The 23,349-nt window shown below is 45.9% G+C and overlaps 10 non-coding genes across 10 annotated transcripts; all 10 read left to right on the forward strand.

Moving 5' to 3' along the window:
• Positions 1-2,078: 2,078 nt before the first annotated feature.
• On the forward strand, positions 2,079-2,269 carry LOC130307978 (U2 spliceosomal RNA). The gene has a single exon (XR_008857056.1). It is a non-coding gene; the product is annotated as a U2 spliceosomal RNA (small nuclear RNA).
• Positions 2,270-4,334: 2,065 nt separating this feature from the next.
• On the forward strand, positions 4,335-4,525 carry LOC130307979 (U2 spliceosomal RNA). Its single transcript, XR_008857057.1, has one exon. It is a non-coding gene; the product is annotated as a U2 spliceosomal RNA (small nuclear RNA).
• A 2,092-nt stretch (positions 4,526-6,617) lies between these two features.
• Positions 6,618-6,808, forward strand: LOC130307980 (U2 spliceosomal RNA). The gene has a single exon (XR_008857058.1). It is a non-coding gene; the product is annotated as a U2 spliceosomal RNA (small nuclear RNA).
• Positions 6,809-8,877: 2,069 nt separating this feature from the next.
• On the forward strand, positions 8,878-9,068 carry LOC130307982 (U2 spliceosomal RNA). Its single transcript, XR_008857060.1, has one exon. It is a non-coding gene; the product is annotated as a U2 spliceosomal RNA (small nuclear RNA).
• Positions 9,069-11,160: 2,092 nt separating this feature from the next.
• LOC130307983 (U2 spliceosomal RNA) lies at positions 11,161-11,351 on the forward strand. The gene has a single exon (XR_008857061.1). It is a non-coding gene; the product is annotated as a U2 spliceosomal RNA (small nuclear RNA).
• Positions 11,352-13,446: 2,095 nt separating this feature from the next.
• LOC130307984 (U2 spliceosomal RNA) lies at positions 13,447-13,637 on the forward strand. The gene has a single exon (XR_008857062.1). It is a non-coding gene; the product is annotated as a U2 spliceosomal RNA (small nuclear RNA).
• Positions 13,638-15,723: 2,086 nt separating this feature from the next.
• On the forward strand, positions 15,724-15,914 carry LOC130307985 (U2 spliceosomal RNA). Its single transcript, XR_008857063.1, has one exon. It is a non-coding gene; the product is annotated as a U2 spliceosomal RNA (small nuclear RNA).
• A 2,082-nt stretch (positions 15,915-17,996) lies between these two features.
• On the forward strand, positions 17,997-18,187 carry LOC130307986 (U2 spliceosomal RNA). The gene has a single exon (XR_008857064.1). It is a non-coding gene; the product is annotated as a U2 spliceosomal RNA (small nuclear RNA).
• Positions 18,188-20,291: 2,104 nt separating this feature from the next.
• LOC130307987 (U2 spliceosomal RNA) lies at positions 20,292-20,482 on the forward strand. Its single transcript, XR_008857065.1, has one exon. It is a non-coding gene; the product is annotated as a U2 spliceosomal RNA (small nuclear RNA).
• A 2,085-nt stretch (positions 20,483-22,567) lies between these two features.
• LOC130307988 (U2 spliceosomal RNA) lies at positions 22,568-22,758 on the forward strand. The gene has a single exon (XR_008857066.1). It is a non-coding gene; the product is annotated as a U2 spliceosomal RNA (small nuclear RNA).
• The last annotated feature ends 591 nt before the right edge of the window (positions 22,759-23,349 follow it).

Raw genomic sequence — 23,349 nt, forward strand, 5'->3', positions numbered from 1 at the left:
TTAAAAAGAAAGATTCCTACTTTCATTGCTACCTGCTTGCTGGCTAGCCAGCTAGCCAGCCCTGTGGGCCTTGCTGCTGCTGCTGCAGCCAAAAAACAAAAGGTGGTGCTGCTGCTGCTTCTGCTGCTTCTGCTTCTGCTTGTGTCTGGCCGCTGTTGGAGCGTCCAGGCACAGGACTTCTGCTGCTGCTGACTAAATGGCCTCCTTAATTGGATCATTTGAGTAGCCAGCACACCTGTGCAGGTAGGGCATGACATGATAGGCAGCTGCCTTGATAGCGGGTGGGTGCTGAATGTTCCTAATTGACAAAATAAGATTAATGCTTATGAAGAAATATAAAATCTCATCCCTTCCCCAATATCGCGCCACACCCCTACCCCTTAATTCCCTGGTTGAACTTGATGGACATATGTCTTTTTTCGACCGTACTAACTATGTAACTATGTAACATAACATGGGGGGGGTCTCCTGGCTGTTCACACAGGTGTGTCATTGCTGTACATTGACCATGCATTGCTTCTGTGGTATTGCAAAGGCAAAGACAAATGCTTCCAGCCATCCATTGCACTAATGGATTGGTCATCAGCTGGCTGTCTATGTCCCGCATCAATATAGACCAAAGTACAGAGGGTTAGGCTATGCTATTGTGCACCTACCTGATGCATCAGAAGGTGCGAGGCCCTTGCTAAATTCTGTGCACAGACTTTGAGATCTATACTTTAGACTGTATCTAAACCTGCTCCAACATGGACTGACATTCTGGCCTACTTTCAGCCGATGCGACTTGTCTGTCGCTGAACAGTCGCTTTTTATGTATTCAGCACCTATGTATAATGTTGTAAAAATGCTCTAGAAGCTAAAGTCGCAGAAATGTCACACATATTTGGCCTGCAACTTTCTGTGCGACAAATTCAGACAGGAAAAATCAGTATAAATCCTTAGAAAATTATCCCCCAGTGTCTCCATCTGCTGGCGGTATTGAATAAGCATTGCTGCACTGATGGGGTATGCATTAGACGAAAAAAAAGAAGAAAAAGAAGAATAATACGCCCAGAAAAGAGGCGAAAAGGAGAAAAACGTAAAAAAACGTGAAAAAAAAGTAAGAGGAAGAGAAGGGAAAAAAAGGTGGAAATGGGTTTAAAAGTGATTTCGGCGGAGAAATATATATATATATATATATATATATATATATATATATATATATACGCGCACACACACACATATATATAAACGTATTCTCCGTTGAGATATTGCAGCCGCTGCTGTGTCCAGGCCCAGGAGCCTTAGCACTGTGCTGTGATGTCACTCAATACCACTGACATCACTAGGTGTAAACAACATCTCTCCTTTGCTGTGTATGTGACTATGGAGCTGTTTGGTGATGTCGTCTATTATGGCCTTCATAGAAGCAACAGGAGATTGTTGCATCCATCTAGAACCCTCAGAACTACAGTGCTATGATGTCACTCACTTCCACAGGCCTTGCAGAGTGTAAACAACAACAACCCAGCTTTGTTGTGTATGTAACCATAGGGATTTGTGATGTCACCTAGAACCTTCACAGCAGCGACAGCTTTATGAGGAGCATCAGCACTGCTCTGCCTGAGCAGAACCATCACCGCCATAGGTTGTCAAATAACCCGGATTTAACCCACACAGGTAAGTCCAATGGGGTGCAGGCATGTCCTCTATGCTTACAGCTTCCCGTGGGTGTTGGTTTGATACCGTTTGGGGACAGCCAAGGAGGCATCTGCAGGCAACAAAGGTAGGTGTGTGCTTGTGTGTGTGTTTCTTATGCAGATCCTAAGCCCAGTATCACATGCAAGTAGGAGGAGTAAGAAGGGTTCCTGGCAAATCCGGGTTATGGATTGCATTTAAAAAGGCCCCGTGGGAGTGCAATGGGCCCCTGTCTTGCTGCTTAGCAATAATGGTATGGGTTTAGGTTCTGCTGTGTGTACTGGTGGTTGACTGCCCCCCAGCCCAGAGTGTGCATGGAAAATTGTCTGGCAGCCTCCCTGACAGCAAGCAGTGATAGTGCCCATGAAGGGGACCTTGTTGGGCCCGCCCCTTTCACGGTTATCGCTTCTCGGCCTTTTGGCTAAGATCAAGTGTAGTATCTGTTCTTATCAGTTTAATATCTGATACGTCCCCTATCTGGGGACCATATATTAAATGGATTTTTGAGAACGGGGGCCGATTTCGAAGCTTGCTTCCGTCGCCCTATGCATTGACCCGATATGGCAGTATCTTCGGGTACAGTGCACCACCCCCTTACAGGGTTAAAAAGAAAGATTCCTACTTTCATTGCTACCTGCTTGCTGGCTAGCCAGCTAGCCAGCCCTGTGGGCCTTGCTGCTGCTGCTGCAGCCAAAAAACAAAAGGTGGTGCTGCTGCTGCTTCTGCTTGTGTCTGGCCGATGTTGGAGCGTCCAGGCACAGGACTTCTGCTGCTGCTGACTAAATGGCCTCCTTAATTGGATCATTTGAGTAGCCAGCACACCTGTGCAGGTAGGGCATGACATGATAGGCAGCTGCCTTGATAGCGGGTGGGTGCTGAATGTTCCTAATTGACAAAATAAGATTAATGCTTATGAAGAAATATAAAATCTCATCCCTTCCCCAATATCGCGCCACACCCCTACCCCTTAATTCCCTGGTTGAACTTGATGGACATATGTCTTTTTTCGACCGTACTAACTATGTAACTATGTAACATAACATGGGGGGGGTCTTCTGGCTGTTCACACAGGTGTGTCATTGCTGTACATTGACCATGCATTGCTTCTGTGGTATTGCAAAGGCAAAGACAAATGCTTCCAGCCATCCATTGCACTAATGGATTGGTCATCAGCTGGCTGTCTATGTCCCGCATCAATATAGACCAAAGTACAGAGGGTTAGGCTATGCTATTGTGCACCTACCTGATGCATCAGAAGGTGCGAGGCCCTTGCTAAATTCTGTGCACAGACTTTGAGATCTATACTTTAGACTGTATCTAAACCTTCTCCAACATGGACTGACATTCTGGCCTACTTTCAGCCGATGCGACTTGTCTGTCGCTGAACAGTCGCTTTTTATGTATTCAGCACCTATGTATAATGTTGTAAAAATGCTCTAGAAGCTAAAGTCGCAGAAATGTCACACATATTTGGCCTGCAACTTTCTGTGCGACAAATTCAGACAGGAAAAATCAGTATAAATCCTTAGAAAATTATCCCCCAGTGTCTCCATCTGCTGGCGGTATTGAATAAGCATTGCTGCACTGATGGGGTATGCATTAGACGAAAAAAAAGAAGAAAAAGAAGAATAATACGCCCAGAAAAGAGGCGAAAAGGAGAAAAACGTAAAAAAACGTGAAAAAAAAGTAAGAGGAAGAGAAGGGAAAAAAAGGTGGAAATGGGTTTAAAAGTGATTTCGGCGGAGAAATATATATATATATATATATATATATATATATATATACGCGCACACACACACATATATATAAACGTATTCTCCGTTGAGATATTGCAGCCGCTGCTGTGTCCAGGCCCAGGAGCCTTAGCACTGTGCTGTGATGTCACTCAATACCACTGACATCACTAGGTGTAAACAACATCTCTCCTTTGCTGTGTATGTGACTATGGAGCTGTTTGGTGATGTCGTCTATTATGGCCTTCATAGAAGCAACAGGAGATTGTTGCATCCATCTAGAACCCTCAGAACTACAGTGCTATGATGTCACTCACTTCCACAGGCCTTGCAGAGTGTAAACAACAACAACCCAGCTTTGTTGTGTATGTAACCATAGGGATTTGTGATGTCACCTAGAACCTTCACAGCAGCGACAGCTTTATGAGGAGCATCAGCACTGCTCTGCCTGAGCAGAACCATCACCGCCATAGGTTGTCAAACAACCCGGATTTAACCCACACAGGTAAGTCCAATGGGGTGCAGGCATGTCCTCTATGCTTACAGCTTCCCGTGGGTGTTGGTTTGATACCGTTTGGGGACAGCCAAGGAGGCATCTGCAGGCAACAAAGGTAGGTGTGTGCTTGTGTGTGTGTTTCCTATGCAGATCCTAAGCCCAGTGTCACATGCAAGTAGGAGGAGTAAGAAGGGTTCCTGGCAAATCCGGGTTATGGATTGCATTTAAAAAGGCCCCGTGGGAGTGCAATGGGCCCCTGTCTTGCTGCTTAGCAATAATGGTATGGGTTTAGGTTCTGCTGTGTGTACTGGTGGTTGACTGCCCCCCAGCCCAGAGTGTGCATGGAAAATTGTCTGGCAGCCTCCCTGACAGCAAGCAGTGATAGTGCCCATGAAGGGGACCTTGTTGGGCCCGCCCCTTTCACGGTTATCGCTTCTCGGCCTTTTGGCTAAGATCAAGTGTAGTATCTGTTCTTATCAGTTTAATATCTGATACGTCCCCTATCTGGGGACCATATATTAAATGGATTTTTGAGAACGGGGGCCGATTTCGAAGCTTGCTTCCGTCGCCCTATGCATTGACCCGATATGGCAGTATCTTCGGGTACAGTGCACCACCCCCTTACAGGGTTAAAAAGAAAGATTCCTACTTTCATTGCTACCTGCTTGCTGGCTAGCCAGCTAGCCAGCCCTGTGGGCCTTGCTGCTGCTGCTGCAGCCAAAAAACAAAAGGTGGTGCTGCTGCTGCTTCTGCTGCTTCTGCTTCTGCTTGTGTCTGGCCGCTGTTGGAGCGTCCAGGCACAGGACTTCTGCTGCTGCTGACTAAATGGCCTCCTTAATTGGATCATTTGAGTAGCCAGCACACCTGTGCAGGTAGGGCATGACATGATAGGCAGCTGCCTTGATAGCGGGTGGGTGCTGAATGTTCCTAATTGACAAAATAAGATTAATGCTTATGAAGAAATATAAAATCTCATCCCTTCCCCAATATCGCGCCACACCCCTACCCCTTAATTCCCTGGTTGAACTTGATGGACATATGTCTTTTTTCGACCGTACTAACTATGTAACTATGTAACATAACATGGGGGGGGTCTCCTGGCTGTTCACACAGGTGTGTCATTGCTGTACATTGACCATGCATTGCTTCTGTGGTATTGCAAAGGCAAAGACAAATGCTTCCAGCCATCCATTGCACTAATGGATTGGTCATCAGCTGGCTGTCTATGTCCCGCATCAATATAGACCAAAGTACAGAGGGTTAGGCTATGCTATTGTGCACCTACCTGATGCATCAGAAGGTGCGAGGCCCTTGCTAAATTCTGTGCACAGACTTTGAGATCTATACTTTAGACTGTATCTAAACCTGCTCCAACATGGACTGACATTCTGGCCTACTTTCAGCCGATGCGACTTGTCTGTCGCTGAACAGTCGCTTTTTATGTATTCAGCACCTATGTATAATGTTGTAAAAATGCTCTAGAAGCTAAAGTCGCAGAAATGTCACACATATTTGGCCTGCAACTTTCTGTGCGACAAATTCAGACAGGAAAAATCAGTATAAATCCTTAGAAAATTATCCCCCAGTGTCTCCATCTGCTGGCGGTATTGAATAAGCATTGCTGCACTGATGGGGTATGCATTAGACGAAAAAAAAGAAGAAAAAGAAGAATAATACGCCCAGAAAAGAGGCGAAAAGGAGAAAAACGTAAAAAAACGTGAAAAAAAAGTAAGAGGAAGAGAAGGGAAAAAAAGGTGGAAATGGGTTTAAAAGTGATTTCGGCGGAGAAATATATATATATATATATATATATATATATATATATATATATATATATACGCGCACACACACACATATATATAAACGTATTCTCCGTTGAGATATTGCAGCCGCTGCTGTGTCCAGGCCCAGGAGCCTTAGCACTGTGCTGTGATGTCACTCAATACCACTGACATCACTAGGTGTAAACAACATCTCTCCTTTGCTGTGTATGTGACTATGGAGCTGTTTGGTGATGTCGTCTATTATGGCCTTCATAGAAGCAACAGGAGATTGTTGCATCCATCTAGAACCCTCAGAACTACAGTGCTATGATGTCACTCACTTCCACAGGCCTTGCAGAGTGTAAACAACAACAACCCAGCTTTGTTGTGTATGTAACCATAGGGATTTGTGATGTCACCTAGAACCTTCACAGCAGCGACAGCTTTATGAGGAGCATCAGCACTGCTCTGCCTGAGCAGAACCATCACCGCCATAGGTTGTCAAATAACCCGGATTTAACCCACACAGGTAAGTCCAATGGGGTGCAGGCATGTCCTCTATGCTTACAGCTTCCCGTGGGTGTTGGTTTGATACCGTTTGGGGACAGCCAAGGAGGCATCTGCAGGCAACAAAGGTAGGTGTGTGCTTGTGTGTGTGTTTCTTAGGCAGATCCTAAGCCCAGTATCACATGCAAGTAGGAGGAGTAAGAAGGGTTCCTGGCAAATCCGGGTTATGGATTGCATTTAAAAAGGCCCCGTGGGAGTGCAATGGGCCCCTGTCTTGCTGCTTAGCAATAATGGTATGGGTTTAGGTTCTGCTGTGTGTACTGGTGGTTGACTGCCCCCCAGCCCAGAGTGTGCATGGAAAATTGTCTGGCAGCCTCCCTGACAGCAAGCAGTGATAGTGCCCATGAAGGGGACCTTGTTGGGCCCGCCCCTTTCACGGTTATCGCTTCTCGGCCTTTTGGCTAAGATCAAGTGTAGTATCTGTTCTTATCAGTTTAATATCTGATACGTCCCCTATCTGGGGACCATATATTAAATGGATTTTTGAGAACGGGGGCCGATTTCGAAGCTTGCTTCCGTCGCCCTATGCATTGACCCGATATGGCAGTATCTTCGGGTACAGTGCACCACCCCCTTACAGGGTTAAAAAGAAAGATTCCTACTTTCATTGCTACCTGCTTGCTGGCTAGCCAGCTAGCCAGCCCTGTGGGCCTTGCTGCTGCTGCTGCAGCCAAAAAACAAAAGGTGGTGCTGCTGCTGCTTCTGCTTGTGTCTGGCCGCTGTTGGAGCGTCCAGGCACAGGACTTCTGCTGCTGCTGACTAAATGGCCTCCTTAATTGGATCATTTGAGTAGCCAGCACACCTGTGCAGGTAGGGCATGACATGATAGGCAGCTGCCTTGATAGCGGGTGGGTGCTGAATGTTCCTAATTGACAAAATAAGATTAATGCTTATGAAGAAATATAAAATCTCATCCCTTCCCCAATATCGCGCCACACCCCTACCCCTTAATTCCCTGGTTGAACTTGATGGACATATGTCTTTTTTCGACCGTACTAACTATGTAACTATGTAACATAACATGGGGGGGGTCTCCTGGCTGTTCACACAGGTGTGTCATTGCTGTACATTGACCATGCATTGCTTCTGTGGTATTGCAAAGGCAAAGACAAATGCTTCCAGCCATCCATTGCACTAATGGATTGGTCATCAGCTGGCTGTCTATGTCCCGCATCAATATAGACCAAAGTACAGAGGGTTAGGCTATGCTATTGTGCACCTACCTGATGCATCAGAAGGTGCGAGGCCCTTGCTAAATTCTGTGCACAGACTTTGAGATCTATACTTTAGACTGTATCTAAACCTGCTCCAACATGGACTGACATTCTGGCCTACTTTCAGCCGATGCGACTTGTCTGTCGCTGAACAGTCGCTTTTTATGTATTCAGCACCTATGTATAATGTTGTAAAAATGCTCTAGAAGCTAAAGTCGCAGAAATGTCACACATATTTGGCCTGCAACTTTCTGTGCGACAAATTCAGACAGGAAAAATCAGTATAAATCCTTAGAAAATTATCCCCCAGTGTCTCCATCTGCTGGCGGTATTGAATAAGCATTGCTGCACTGATGGGGTATGCATTAGACGAAAAAAAAGAAGAAAAAGAAGAATAATACGCCCAGAAAAGAGGCGAAAAGGAGAAAAACGTAAAAAAACGTGAAAAAAAAGTAAGAGGAAGAGAAGGGAAAAAAAGGTGGAAATGGGTTTAAAAGTGATTTCGGCGGAGAAATATATATATATATATATATATATATATATATATATATATACGCGCACACACACACATATATATAAACGTATTCTCCGTTGAGATATTGCAGCCGCTGCTGTGTCCAGGCCCAGGAGCCTTAGCACTGTGCTGTGATGTCACTCAATACCACTGACATCACTAGGTGTAAACAACATCTCTCCTTTGCTGTGTATGTGACTATGGAGCTGTTTGGTGATGTCGTCTATTATGGCCTTCATAGAAGCAACAGGAGATTGTTGCATCCATCTAGAACCCTCAGAACTACAGTGCTATGATGTCACTCACTTCCACAGGCCTTGCAGAGTGTAAACAACAACAACCCAGCTTTGTTGTGTATGTAACCATAGGGATTTGTGATGTCACCTAGAACCTTCACAGCAGCGACAGCTTTATGAGGAGCATCAGCACTGCTCTGCCTGAGCAGAACCATCACCGCCATAGGTTGTCAAATAACCCGGATTTAACCCACACAGGTAAGTCCAATGGGGTGCAGGCATGTCCTCTATGCTTACAGCTTCCCGTGGGTGTTGGTTTGATACCGTTTGGGGACAGCCAAGGAGGCATCTGCAGGCAACAAAGGTAGGTGTGTGCTTGTGTGTGTGTTTCCTATGCAGATCCTAAGCCCAGTGTCACATGCAAGTAGGAGGAGTAAGAAGGGTTCCTGGCAAATCCGGGTTATGGATTGCATTTAAAAAGGCCCCGTGGGAGTGCAATGGGCCCCTGTCTTGCTGCTTAGCAATAATGGTATGGGTTTAGGTTCTGCTGTGTGTACTGGTGGTTGACTGCCCCCCAGCCCAGAGTGTGCATGGAAAATTGTCTGGCAGCCTCCCTGACAGCAAGCAGTGATAGTGCCCATGAAGGGGACCTTGTTGGGCCCGCCCCTTTCACGGTTATCGCTTCTCGGCCTTTTGGCTAAGATCAAGTGTAGTATCTGTTCTTATCAGTTTAATATCTGATACGTCCCCTATCTGGGGACCATATATTAAATGGATTTTTGAGAACGGGGGCCGATTTCGAAGCTTGCTTCCGTCGCCCTATGCATTGACCCGATATGGCAGTATCTTCGGGTACAGTGCACCACCCCCTTACAGGGTTAAAAAGAAAGATTCCTACTTTCATTGCTACCTGCTTGCTGGCTAGCCAGCTAGCCAGCCCTGTGGGCCTTGCTGCTGCTGCTGCAGCCAAAAAACAAAAGGTGGTGCTGCTGCTGCTTCTGCTGCTTCTGCTTCTGCTTGTGTCTGGCCGCTGTTGGAGCGTCCAGGCACAGGACTTCTGCTGCTGCTGACTAAATGGCCTCCTTAATTGGATCATTTGAGTAGCCAGCACACCTGTGCAGGTAGGGCATGACATGATAGGCAGCTGCCTTGATAGCGGGTGGGTGCTGAATGTTCCTAATTGACAAAATAAGATTAATGCTTATGAAGAAATATAAAATCTCATCCCTTCCCCAATATCGCGCCACACCCCTACCCCTTAATTCCCTGGTTGAACTTGATGGACATATGTCTTTTTTCGACCGTACTAACTATGTAACTATGTAACATAACATGGGGGGGGTCTCCTGGCTGTTCACACAGGTGTGTCATTGCTGTACATTGACCATGCATTGCTTCTGTGGTATTGCAAAGGCAAAGACAAATGCTTCCAGCCATCCATTGCACTAATGGATTGGTCATCAGCTGGCTGTCTATGTCCCGCATCAATATAGACCAAAGTACAGAGGGTTAGGCTATGCTATTGTGCACCTACCTGATGCATCAGAAGGTGCGAGGCCCTTGCTAAATTCTGTGCACAGACTTTGAGATCTATACTTTAGACTGTATCTAAACCTGCTCCAACATGGACTGACATTCTGGCCTACTTTCAGCCGATGCGACTTGTCTGTCGCTGAACAGTCGCTTTTTATGTATTCAGCACCTATGTATAATGTTGTAAAAATGCTCTAGAAGCTAAAGTCGCAGAAATGTCACACATATTTGGCCTGCAACTTTCTGTGCGACAAATTCAGACAGGAAAAATCAGTATAAATCCTTAGAAAATTATCCCCCAGTGTCTCCATCTGCTGGCGGTATTGAATAAGCATTGCTGCACTGATGGGGTATGCATTAGACGAAAAAAAAGAAGAAAAAAAAGAATAATACGCCCAGAAAAGAGGCGAAAAGGAGAAAAACGTAAAAAAACGTGAAAAAAAAGTAAGAGGAAGAGAAGGGAAAAAAAGGTGGAAATGGGTTTAAAAGTGATTTCGGCGGAGAAATATATATATATATATATATATATATATATATATATATATATATATATACGCGCACACACACACATATATATAAACGTATTCTCCGTTGAGATATTGCAGCCGCTGCTGTGTCCAGGCCCAGGAGCCTTAGCACTGTGCTGTGATGTCACTCAATACCACTGACATCACTAGGTGTAAACAACATCTCTCCTTTGCTGTGTATGTGACTATGGAGCTGTTTGGTGATGTCGTCTATTATGGCCTTCATAGAAGCAACAGGAGATTGTTGCATCCATCTAGAACCCTCAGAACTACAGTGCTATGATGTCACTCACTTCCACAGGCCTTGCAGAGTGTAAACAACAACAACCCAGCTTTGTTGTGTATGTAACCATAGGGATTTGTGATGTCACCTAGAACCTTCACAGCAGCGACAGCTTTATGAGGAGCATCAGCACTGCTCTGCCTGAGCAGAACCATCACCGCCATAGGTTGTCAAATAACCCGGATTTAACCCACACAGGTAAGTCCAATGGGGTGCAGGCATGTCCTCTATGCTTACAGCTTCCCGTGGGTGTTGGTTTGATACCGTTTGGGGACAGCCAAGGAGGCATCTGCAGGCAACAAAGGTAGGTGTGTGCTTGTGTGTGTGTTTCCTATGCAGATCCTAAGCCCAGTGTCACATGCAAGTAGGAGGAGTAAGAAGGGTTCCTGGCAAATCCGGGTTATGGATTGCATTTAAAAAGGCCCCGTGGGAGTGCAATGGGCCCCTGTCTTGCTGCTTAGCAATAATGGTATGGGTTTAGGTTCTGCTGTGTGTACTGGTGGTTGACTGCCCCCCAGCCCAGAGTGTGCATGGAAAATTGTCTGGCAGCCTCCCTGACAGCAAGCAGTGATAGTGCCCATGAAGGGGACCTTGTTGCGCCCGCCCCTTTCACGGTTATCGCTTCTCGGCCTTTTGGCTAAGATCAAGTGTAGTATCTGTTCTTATCAGTTTAATATCTGATACGTCCCCTATCTGGGGACCATATATTAAATGGATTTTTGAGAACGGGGGCCGATTTCGAAGCTTGCTTCCGTCGCCCTATGCATTGACCCGATATGGCAGTATCTTCGGGTACAGTGCACCACCCCCTTACAGGGTTAAAAAGAAAGATTCCTACTTTCATTGCTACCTGCTTGCTGGCTAGCCAGCTAGCCAGCCCTGTGGGCCTTGCTGCTGCTGCTGCAGCCAAAAAACAAAAGGTGGTGCTGCTGCTGCTTCTGCTGCTTCTGCTTCTGCTTGTGTCTGGCCGCTGTTGGAGCGTCCAGGCACAGGACTTCTGCTGCTGCTGACTAAATGGCCTCCTTAATTGGATCATTTGAGTAGCCAGCACACCTGTGCAGGTAGGGCATGACATGATAGGCAGCTGCCTTGATAGCGGGTGGGTGCTGAATGTTCCTAATTGACAAAATAAGATTAATGCTTATGAAGAAATATAAAATCTCATCCCTTCCCCAATATCGCGCCACACCCCTACCCCTTAATTCCCTGGTTGAACTTGATGGACATATGTCTTTTTTCGACCGTACTAACTATGTAACTATGTAACATAACATGGGGGGGGGTCTCCTGGCTGTTCACACAGGTGTGTCATTGCTGTACATTGACCATGCATTGCTTCTGTGGTATTGCAAAGGCAAAGACAAATGCTTCCAGCCATCCATTGCACTAATGGATTGGTCATCAGCTGGCTGTCTATGTCCCGCATCAATATAGACCAAAGTACAGAGGGTTAGGCTATGCTATTGTGCACCTACCTGATGCATCAGAAGGTGCGAGGCCCTTGCTAAATTCTGTGCACAGACTTTGAGATCTATACTTTAGACTGTATCTAAACCTGCTCCAACATGGACTGACATTCTGGCCTACTTTCAGCCGATGCGACTTGTCTGTCGCTGAACAGTCGCTTTTTATGTATTCAGCACCTATGTATAATGTTGTAAAAATGCTCTAGAAGCTAAAGTCGCAGAAATGTCACACATATTTGGCCTGCAACTTTCTGTGCGACAAATTCAGACAGGAAAAATCAGTATAAATCCTTAGAAAATTATCCCCCAGTGTCTCCATCTGCTGGCGGTATTGAATAAGCATTGCTGCACTGATGGGGTATGCATTAGACGAAAAAAAAGAAGAAAAAGAAGAATAATACGCCCAGAAAAGAGGCGAAAAGGAGAAAAACGTAAAAAAACGTGAAAAAAAAGTAAGAGGAAGAGAAGGGAAAAAAAGGTGGAAATGGGTTTAAAAGTGATTTCGGCGGAGAAATATATATATATATATATATATATATATATATATATATATATATATATACGCGCACACACACACATATATATATAAACGTATTCTCCGTTGAGATATTGCAGCCGCTGCTGTGTCCAGGCCCAGGAGCCTTAGCACTGTGCTGTGATGTCACTCAATACCACTGACATCACTAGGTGTAAACAACATCTCTCCTTTGCTGTGTATGTGACTATGGAGCTGTTTGGTGATGTCGTCTATTATGGCCTTCATAGAAGCAACAGGAGATTGTTGCATCCATCTAGAACCCTCAGAACTACAGTGCTATGATGTCACTCACTTCCACAGGCCTTGCAGAGTGTAAACAACAACAACCCAGCTTTGTTGTGTATGTAACCATAGGGATTTGTGATGTCACCTAGAACCTTCACAGCAGCGACAGCTTTATGAGGAGCATCAGCACTGCTCTGCCTGAGCAGAACCATCACCGCCATAGGTTGTCAAATAACCCGGATTTAACCCACACAGGTAAGTCCAATGGGGTGCAGGCATGTCCTCTATGCTTACAGCTTCCCGTGGGTGTTGGTTTGATACCGTTTGGGGACAGCCAAGGAGGCATCTGCAGGCAACAAAGGTAGGTGTGTGCTTGTGTGTGTGTTTCCTATGCAGATCCTAAGCCCAGTGTCACATGCAAGTAGGAGGAGTAAGAAGGGTTCCTGGCAAATCCGGGTTATGGATTGCATTTAAAAAGGCCCCGTGGGAGTGCAATGGGCCCCTGTCTTGCTGCTTAGCAATAATGGTATGGGTTTAGGTTCTGCTGTGTGTACTGGTGGTTGACTGCCCCCCAGCCCAGAGTGTGCATGGAAAATTGTCTGGCAGCCTCCCTGACAGCAAGCAGTGATAGTGCCCATGAAGGGGACCTTGTTGGGCCCGCCCCTTTCACGGTTATCGCTTCTCGGCCTTTTGGCTAAGATCAAGTGTAGTATCTGTTCTTATCAGTTTAATATCTGATACGTCCCCTATCTGGGGACCATATATTAAATGGATTTTTGAGAACGGGGGCCGATTTCGAAGCTTGCTTCCGTCGCCCTATGCATTGACCCGATATGGCAGTATCTTCGGGTACAGTGCACCACCCCCTTACAGGGTTAAAAAGAAAGATTCCTACTTTCATTGCTACCTGCTTGCTGGCTAGCCAGCTAGCCAGCCCTGTGGGCCTTGCTGCTGCTGCTGCAGCCAAAAAACAAAAGGTGGTGCTGCTGCTGCTTCTGCTGCTTCTGCTTCTGCTTGTGTCTGGCCGCTGTTGGAGCGTCCAGGCACAGGACTTCTGCTGCTGCTGACTAAATGGCCTCCTTAATTGGATCATTTGAGTAGCCAGCACACCTGTGCAGGTAGGGCATGACATGATAGGCAGCTGCCTTGATAGCGGGTGGGTGCTGAATGTTCCTAATTGACAAAATAAGATTAATGCTTATGAAGAAATATAAAATCTCATCCCTTCCCCAATATCGCGCCACACCCCTACCCCTTAATTCCCTGGTTGAACTTGATGGACATATGTCTTTTTTCGACCGTACTAACTATGTAACTATGTAACATAACATGGGGGGGGTCTCCTGGCTGTTCACACAGGTGTGTCATTGCTGTACATTGACCATGCATTGCTTCTGTGGTATTGCAAAGGCAAAGACAAATGCTTCCAGCCATCCATTGCACTAATGGATTGGTCATCAGCTGGCTGTCTATGTCCCGCATCAATATAGACCAAAGTACAGAGGGTTAGGCTATGCTATTGTGCACCTACCTGATGCATCAGAAGGTGCGAGGCCCTTGCTAAATTCTGTGCACAGACTTTGAGATCTATACTTTAGACTGTATCTAAACCTGCTCCAACATGGACTGACATTCTGGCCTACTTTCAGCCGATGCGACTTGTCTGTCGCTGAACAGTCGCTTTTTATGTATTCAGCACCTATGTATAATGTTGTAAAAATGCTCTAGAAGCTAAAGTCGCAGAAATGTCACACATATTTGGCCTGCAACTTTCTGTGCGACAAATTCAGACAGGAAAAATCAGTATAAATCCTTAGAAAATTATCCCCCAGTGTCTCCATCTGCTGGCGGTATTGAATAAGCATTGCTGCACTGATGGGGTATGCATTAGACGAAAAAAAAGAAGAAAAAGAAGAATAATACGCCCAGAAAAGAGGCGAAAAGGAGAAAAACGTAAAAAAACGTGAAAAAAAAGTAAGAGGAAGAGAAGGGAAAAAAAGGTGGAAATGGGTTTAAAAGTGATTTCGGCGGAGAAATATATATATATATATATATATATATATATATATATATATATACGCGCACACACACACATATATATAAACGTATTCTCCGTTGAGATATTGCAGCCGCTGCTGTGTCCAGGCCCAGGAGCCTTAGCACTGTGCTGTGATGTCACTCAATACCACTGACATCACTAGGTGTAAACAACATCTCTCCTTTGCTGTGTATGTGACTATGGAGCTGTTTGGTGATGTCGTCTATTATGGCCTTCATAGAAGCAACAGGAGATTGTTGCATCCATCTAGAACCCTCAGAACTACAGTGCTATGATGTCACTCACTTCCACAGGCCTTGCAGAGTGTAAACAACAACAACCCAGCTTTGTTGTGTATGTAACCATAGGGATTTGTGATGTCACCTAGAACCTTCACAGCAGCGACAGCTTTATGAGGAGCATCAGCACTGCTCTGCCTGAGCAGAACCATCACCGCCATAGGTTGTCAAATAACCCGGATTTAACCCACACAGGTAAGTCCAATGGGGTGCAGGCATGTCCTCTATGCTTACAGCTTCCCGTGGGTGTTGGTTTGATACCGTTTGGGGACAGCCAAGGAGGCATCTGCAGGCAACAAAGGTAGGTGTGTGCTTGTGTGTGTGTTTCCTATGCAGATCCTAAGCCCAGTGTCACATGCAAGTAGGAGGAGTAAGAAGGGTTCCTGGCAAATCCGGGTTATGGATTGCATTTAAAAAGGCCCCGTGGGAGTGCAATGGGCCCCTGTCTTGCTGCTTAGCAATAATGGTATGGGTTTAGGTTCTGCTGTGTGTACTGGTGGTTGACTGCCCCCCAGCCCAGAGTGTGCATGGAAAATTGTCTGGCAGCCTCCCTGACAGCAAGCAGTGATAGTGCCCATGAAGGGGACCTTGTTGGGCCCGCCCCTTTCACGGTTATCGCTTCTCGGCCTTTTGGCTAAGATCAAGTGTAGTATCTGTTCTTATCAGTTTAATATCTGATACGTCCCCTATCTGGGGACCATATATTAAATGGATTTTTGAGAACGGGGGCCGATTTCGAAGCTTGCTTCCGTCGCCCTATGCATTGACCCGATATGGCAGTATCTTCGGGTACAGTGCACCACCCCCTTACAGGGTTAAAAAGAAAGATTCCTACTTTCATTGCTACCTGCTTGCTGGCTAGCCAGCTAGCCAGCCCTGTGGGCCTTGCTGCTGCTGCTGCAGCCAAAAAACAAAAGGTGGTGCTGCTGCTGCTTCTGCTGCTTCTGCTTCTGCTTGTGTCTGGCCGCTGTTGGAGCGTCCAGGCACAGGACTTCTGCTGCTGCTGACTAAATGGCCTCCTTAATTGGATCATTTGAGTAGCCAGCACACCTGTGCAGGTAGGGCATGACATGATAGGCAGCTGCCTTGATAGCGGGTGGGTGCTGAATGTTCCTAATTGACAAAATAAGATTAATGCTTATGAAGAAATATAAAATCTCATCCCTTCCCCAATATCGCGCCACACCCCTACCCCTTAATTCCCTGGTTGAACTTGATGGACATATGTCTTTTTTCGACCGTACTAACTATGTAACTATGTAACATAACATGGGGGGGGTCTCCTGGCTGTTCACACAGGTGTGTCATTGCTGTACATTGACCATGCATTGCTTCTGTGGTATTGCAAAGGCAAAGACAAATGCTTCCAGCCATCCATTGCACTAATGGATTGGTCATCAGCTGGCTGTCTATGTCCCGCATCAATATAGACCAAAGTACAGAGGGTTAGGCTATGCTATTGTGCACCTACCTGATGCATCAGAAGGTGCGAGGCCCTTGCTAAATTCTGTGCACAGACTTTGAGATCTATACTTTAGACTGTATCTAAACCTGCTCCAACATGGACTGACATTCTGGCCTACTTTCAGCCGATGCGACTTGTCTGTCGCTGAACAGTCGCTTTTTATGTATTCAGCACCTATGTATAATGTTGTAAAAATGCTCTAGAAGCTAAAGTCGCAGAAATGTCACACATATTTGGCCTGCAACTTTCTGTGCGACAAATTCAGACAGGAAAAATCAGTATAAATCCTTAGAAAATTATCCCCCAGTGTCTCCATCTGCTGGCGGTATTGAATAAGCATTGCTGCACTGATGGGGTATGCATTAGACGAAAAAAAAGAAGAAAAAAAAGAATAATACGCCCAGAAAAGAGGCGAAAAGGAGAAAAACGTAAAAAAACGTGAAAAAAAAGTAAGAGGAAGAGAAGGGAAAAAAAGGTGGAAATGGGTTTAAAAGTGATTTCGGCGGAGAAATATATATATATATATATATATATATATATATATATATACGCGCACACACACACATATATATAAACGTATTCTCCGTTGAGATATTGCAGCCGCTGCTGTGTCCAGGCCCAGGAGCCTTAGCACTGTGCTGTGATGTCACTCAATACCACTGACATCACTAGGTGTAAACAACATCTCTCCTTTGCTGTGTATGTGACTAAGGAGCTGTTTGGTGATGTCGTCTATTATGGCCTTCATAGAAGCAACAGGAGATTGTTGCATCCATCTAGAACCCTCAGAACTACAGTGCTATGATGTCACTCACTTCCACAGGCCTTGCAGAGTGTAAACAACAACAACCCAGCTTTGTTGTGTATGTAACCATAGGGATTTGTGATGTCACCTAGAACCTTCACAGCAGCGACAGCTTTATGAGGAGCATCAGCACTGCTCTGCCTGAGCAGAACCATCACCGCCATAGGTTGTCAAATAACCCGGATTTAACCCACACAGGTAAGTCCAATGGGGTGCAGGCATGTCCTCTATGCTTACAGCTTCCCGTGGGTGTTGGTTTGATACCGTTTGGGGACAGCCAAGGAGGCATCTGCAGGCAACAAAGGTAGGTGTGTGCTTGTGTGTGTGTTTCCTATGCAGATCCTAAGCCCAGTGTCACATGCAAGTAGGAGGAGTAAGAAGGGTTCCTGGCAAATCCGGGTTATGGATTGCATTTAAAAAGGCCCCGTGGGAGTGCAATGGGCCCCTGTCTTGCTGCTTAGCAATAATGGTATGGGTTTAGGTTCTGCTGTGTGTACTGGTGGTTGACTGCCCCCCAGCCCAGAGTGTGCATGGAAAATTGTCTGGCAGCCTCCCTGACAGCAAGCAGTGATAGTGCCCATGAAGGGGACCTTGTTGGGCCCGCCCCTTTCACGGTTATCGCTTCTCGGCCTTTTGGCTAAGATCAAGTGTAGTATCTGTTCTTATCAGTTTAATATCTGATACGTCCCCTATCTGGGGACCATATATTAAATGGATTTTTGAGAACGGGGGCCGATTTCGAAGCTTGCTTCCGTCGCCCTATGCATTGACCCGATATGGCAGTATCTTCGGGTACAGTGCACCACCCCCTTACAGGGTTAAAAAGAAAGATTCCTACTTTCATTGCTACCTGCTTGCTGGCTAGCCAGCTAGCCAGCCCTGTGGGCCTTGCTGCTGCTGCTGCAGCCAAAAAACAAAAGGTGGTGCTGCTGCTGCTTCTGCTGCTTCTGCTTCTGCTTGTGTCTGGCCGCTGTTGGAGCGTCCAGGCACAGGACTTCTGCTGCTGCTGACTAAATGGCCTCCTTAATTGGATCATTTGAGTAGCCAGCACACCTGTGCAGGTAGGGCATGACATGATAGGCAGCTGCCTTGATAGCGGGTGGGTGCTGAATGTTCCTAATTGACAAAATAAGATTAATGCTTATGAAGAAATATAAAATCTCATCCCTTCCCCAATATCGCGCCACACCCCTACCCCTTAATTCCCTGGTTGAACTTGATGGACATATGTCTTTTTTCGACCGTACTAACTATGTAACTATGTAACATAACATGGGGGGGGTCTCCTGGCTGTTCACACAGGTGTGTCATTGCTGTACATTGACCATGCATTGCTTCTGTGGTATTGCAAAGGCAAAGACAAATGCTTCCAGCCATCCATTGCACTAATGGATTGGTCATCAGCTGGCTGTCTATGTCCCGCATCAATATAGACCAAAGTACAGAGGGTTAGGCTATGCTATTGTGCACCTACCTGATGCATCAGAAGGTGCGAGGCCCTTGCTAAATTCTGTGCACAGACTTTGAGATCTATACTTTAGACTGTATCTAAACCTGCTCCAACATGGACTGACATTCTGGCCTACTTTCAGCCGATGCGACTTGTCTGTCGCTGAACAGTCGCTTTTTATGTATTCAGCACCTATGTATAATGTTGTAAAAATGCTCTAGAAGCTAAAGTCGCAGAAATGTCACACATATTTGGCCTGCAACTTTCTGTGCGACAAATTCAGACAGGAAAAATCAGTATAAATCCTTAGAAAATTATCCCCCAGTGTCTCCATCTGCTGGCGGTATTGAATAAGCATTGCTGCACTGATGGGGTATGCATTAGACGAAAAAAAAGAAGAAAAAGAAGAATAATACGCCCAGAAAAGAGGCGAAAAGGAGAAAAACGTAAAAAAACGTGAAAAAAAAGTAAGAGGAAGAGAAGGGAAAAAAAGGTGGAAATGGGTTTAAAAGTGATTTCGGCGGAGAAATATATATATATATATATATATATATATATATATATATATATATATATATATATATATATACGAGCACACACACACATATATATAAACGTATTCTCCGTTGAGATATTGCAGCCGCTGCTGTGTCCAGGCCCAGGAGCCTTAGCACTGTGCTGTGATGTCACTCAATACCACTGACATCACTAGGTGTAAACAACATCTCTCCTTTGCTGTGTATGTGACTATGGAGCTGTTTGGTGATGTCGTCTATTATGGCCTTCATAGAAGCAACAGGAGATTGTTGCATCCATCTAGAACCCTCAGAACTACAGTGCTATGATGTCACTCACTTCCACAGGCCTTGCAGAGTGTAAACAACAACAACCCAGCTTTGTTGTGTATGTAACCATAGGGATTTGTGATGTCACCTAGAACCTTCACAGCAGCGACAGCTTTATGAGGAGCATCAGCACTGCTCTGCCTGAGCAGAACCATCACCGCCATAGGTTGTCAAATAACCCGGATTTAACCCACACAGGTAAGTCCAATGGGGTGCAGGCATGTCCTCTATGCTTACAGCTTCCCGTGGGTGTTGGTTTGATACCGTTTGGGGACAGCCAAGGAGGCATCTGCAGGCAACAAAGGTAGGTGTGTGCTTGTGTGTGTGTTTCCTATGCAGATCCTAAGCCCAGTGTCACATGCAAGTAGGAGGAGTAAGAAGGGTTCCTGGCAAATCCGGGTTATGGATTGCATTTAAAAAGGCCCCGTGGGAGTGCAATGGGCCCCTGTCTTGCTGCTTAGCAATAATGGTATGGGTTTAGGTTCTGCTGTGTGTACTGGTGGTTGACTGCCCCCCAGCCCAGAGTGTGCATGGAAAATTGTCTGGCAGCCTCCCTGACAGCAAGCAGTGATAGTGCCCATGAAGGGGACCTTGTTGGGCCCGCCCCTTTCACGGTTATCGCTTCTCGGCCTTTTGGCTAAGATCAAGTGTAGTATCTGTTCTTATCAGTTTAATATCTGATACGTCCCCTATCTGGGGACCATATATTAAATGGATTTTTGAGAACGGGGGCCGATTTCGAAGCTTGCTTCCGTCGCCCTATGCATTGACCCGATATGGCAGTATCTTCGGGTACAGTGCACCACCCCCTTACAGGGTTAAAAAGAAAGATTCCTACTTTCATTGCTACCTGCTTGCTGGCTAGCCAGCTAGCCAGCCCTGTGGGCCTTGCTGCTGCTGCTGCAGCCAAAAAACAAAAGGTGGTGCTGCTGCTGCTTCTGCTGCTTCTGCTTCTGCTTGTGTCTGGCCGCTGTTGGAGCGTCCAGGCACAGGACTTCTGCTGCTGCTGACTAAATGGCCTCCTTAATTGGATCATTTGAGTAGCCAGCACACCTGTGCAGGTAGGGCATGACATGATAGGCAGCTGCCTTGATAGCGGGTGGGTGCTGAATGTTCCTAATTGACAAAATAAGATTAATGCTTATGAAGAAATATAAAATCTCATCCCTTCCCCAATATCGCGCCACACCCCTACCCCTTAATTCCCTGGTTGAACTTGATGGACATATGTCTTTTTTCGACCGTACTAACTATGTAACTATGTAACATAACATGGGGGGGGTCTCCTGGCTGTTCACACAGGTGTGTCATTGCTGTACATTGACCATGCATTGCTTCTGTGGTATTGCAAAGGCAAAGACAAATGCTTCCAGCCATCCATTGCACTAATGGATTGGTCATCAGCTGGCTGTCTATGTCCCGCATCAATATAGACCAAAGTACAGAGGGTTAGGCTATGCTATTGTGCACCTACCTGATGCATCAGAAGGTGCGAGGCCCTTGCTAAATTCTGTGCACAGACTTTGAGATCTATACTTTAGACTGTATCTAAACCTGCTCCAACATGGACTGACATTCTGGCCTACTTTCAGCCGATGCGACTTGTCTGTCGCTGAACAGTCGCTTTTTATGTATTCAGCACCTATGTATAATGTTGTAAAAATGCTCTAGAAGCTAAAGTCGCAGAAATGTCACACATATTTGGCCTGCAACTTTCTGTGCGACAAATTCAGACAGGAAAAATCAGTATAAATCCTTAGAAAATTATCCCCCAGTGTCTCCATCTGCTGGCGGTATTGAATAAGCATTGCTGCACTGATGGGGTATGCATTAGACGAAAAAAAAGAAGAAAAAGAAGAATAATACGCCCAGAAAAGAGGCGAAAAGGAGAAAAACGTAAAAAAAACGTGAAAAAAAAGTAAGAGGAAGAGAAGGGAAAAAAAGGTGGAAATGGGTTTAAAAGTGATTTCGGCGGAGAAATATATATATATATATATATATATATATATATATATATATACGCGCACACACACACATATATATAAACGTATTCTCCGTTGAGATATTGCAGCCGCTGCTGTGTCCAGGCCCAGGAGCCTTAGCACTGTGCTTTGATGTCACTCAATACCACTGACATCACTAGGTGTAAACAACATCTCTCCTTTGCTGTGTATGTGACTATGGAGCTGTTTGGTGATGTCGTCTATTATGGCCTTCATAGAAGCAACAGGAGATTGTTGCATCCATCTAGAACCCTCAGAACTACAGTGCTATGATGTCACTCACTTCCACAGGCCTTGCAGAGTGTAAACAACAACAACCCAGCTTTGTTGTGTATGTAACCATAGGGATTTGTGATGTCACCTAGAACCTTCACAGCAGCGACAGCTTTATGAGGAGCATCAGCACTGCTCTGCCTGAGCAGAACCATCACCGCCATAGGTTGTCAAATAACCCGGATTTAACCCACACAGGTAAGTCCAATGGGGTGCAGGCATGTCCTCTATGCTTACAGCTTCCCGTGGGTGTTGGTTTGATACCGTTTGGGGACAGCCAAGGAGGCATCTGCAGGCAACAAAGGTAGGTGTGTGCTTGTGTGTGTGTTTCCTATGCAGATCCTAAGCCCAGTGTCACATGCAAGTAGGAGGAGTAAGAAGGGTTCCTAGCAAATCCGGGTTATGGATTGCATTTAAAAAGGCCCCGTGGGAGTGCAATGGGCCCCTGTCTTGCTGCTTAGCAATAATGGTATGGGTTTAGGTTCTGCTGTGTGTACTGGTGGTTGACTGCCCCCCAGCCCAGAGTGTGCATGGAAAATTGTCTGGCAGCCTCCCTGACAGCAAGCAGTGATAGTGCCCATGAAGGGGACCTTGTTGGGCCCGCCCCTTTCACGGTTATCGCTTCTCGGCCTTTTGGCTAAGATCAAGTGTAGTATCTGTTCTTATCAGTTTAATATCTGATACGTCCCCTATCTGGGGACCATATATTAAATGGATTTTTGAGAACGGGGGCCGATTTCGAAGCTTGCTTCCGTCGCCCTATGCATTGACCCGATATGGCAGTATCTTCGGGTACAGTGCACCACCCCCTTACAGGGTTAAAAAGAAAGATTCCTACTTTCATTGCTACCTGCTTGCTGGCTAGCCAGCTAGCCAGCCCTGTGGGCCTTGCTGCTGCTGCTGCAGCCAAAAAACAAAAGGTGGTGCTGCTGCTGCTTCTGCTGCTTCTGCTTCTGCTTGTGTCTGGCCGCTGTTGGAGCGTCCAGGCACAGGACTTCTGCTGCTGCTGACTAAATGGCCTCCTTAATTGGATCATTTGAGTAGCCAGCACACCTGTGCAGGTAGGGCATGACATGATAGGCAGCTGCCTTGATAGCGGGTGGGTGCTGAATGTTCCTAATTGACAAAATAAGATTAATGCTTATGAAGAAATATAAAATCTCATCCCTTCCCCAATATCGCGCCACACCCCTACCCCTTAATTCCCTGGTTGAACTTGATGGACATATGTCTTTTTTCGACCGTACTAACTATGTAACTATGTAACATAACATGGGGGGGGTCTCCTGGCTGTTCACACAGGTGTGTCATTGCTGTACATTGACCATGCATTGCTTCTGTGGTATTGCAAAGGCAAAGACAAATGCTTCCAGCCATCCATTGCACTAATGGATTGGTC

This window comes from Hyla sarda, unplaced genomic scaffold (genome assembly GCF_029499605.1).
Source record: "Hyla sarda isolate aHylSar1 unplaced genomic scaffold, aHylSar1.hap1 scaffold_1450, whole genome shotgun sequence".
Lineage (NCBI taxonomy): Eukaryota > Metazoa > Chordata > Amphibia > Anura > Hylidae > Hyla > Hyla sarda.